The sequence below is a fragment of the Vombatus ursinus genome, unplaced genomic scaffold, assembly GCF_900497805.2.
Source record: "Vombatus ursinus unplaced genomic scaffold, bare-nosed wombat genome assembly UNPS02014942.1, whole genome shotgun sequence".
Lineage (NCBI taxonomy): Eukaryota > Metazoa > Chordata > Mammalia > Diprotodontia > Vombatidae > Vombatus > Vombatus ursinus.
Genome location: NW_020954720.1, coordinates 8,153,040 through 8,153,697, shown reverse-complemented (window position 1 = coordinate 8,153,697; position 658 = coordinate 8,153,040).

The following is a 658-nucleotide window of genomic DNA, read 5'->3' as shown; positions in this document are numbered from 1 at the left end:
TTTTTCTGGATGGAGACAGCATTTTCCATCATGAATCTTTTGGAATTGTCTAGGATCCTTGCATTGCTTTTTAATGCCTCTCTTGAGTTTTGTATTTGAAGATTAAATTTTCTGTTGAGCTCTGGTCTTTTCATCAGGAAAGTCTGGAAGTCCCCTATTTCATTGACTGTCCATCTCCTTCCCTGAAAGATTATATTCAGTTTTGCTGGGTAGTTGATCCTTGGTTTTAATCCAAGCTCTTTTGCCTTACAGATTATCATATTCCAAGCTCTCTGATCTTTTAATATAGAAGCTGCAAGGTCCTGTGTGATCTTGACTGTGGTTCCATGATATTTAAATTGTTTCTTTCTGGCTGCTTGAAGTATTTTCTCCTTGACCTGATAATTCTGGAATTTGGCTACAATATTCCTTAGCATTTTCAATTTGGGATATCTTTCAGGAAGTAATCAGTGGATTCCTTCAATGACTATTTTACCCTCCGGTTCTAGGACCTCAGGGCAATTTTCCTTGATAATTTCTTGAAAGATGCTATACAGGCTTTTTTTTTTCTTTTTTTTGATCATGGCTTTCAGGTAGACCAATAATTCTTGAATTATCTCTGCTGGATCTATTTTCCAGGTCAGTTGTTTTTCCAATGAGGTATTTTACGTTTTCTTCT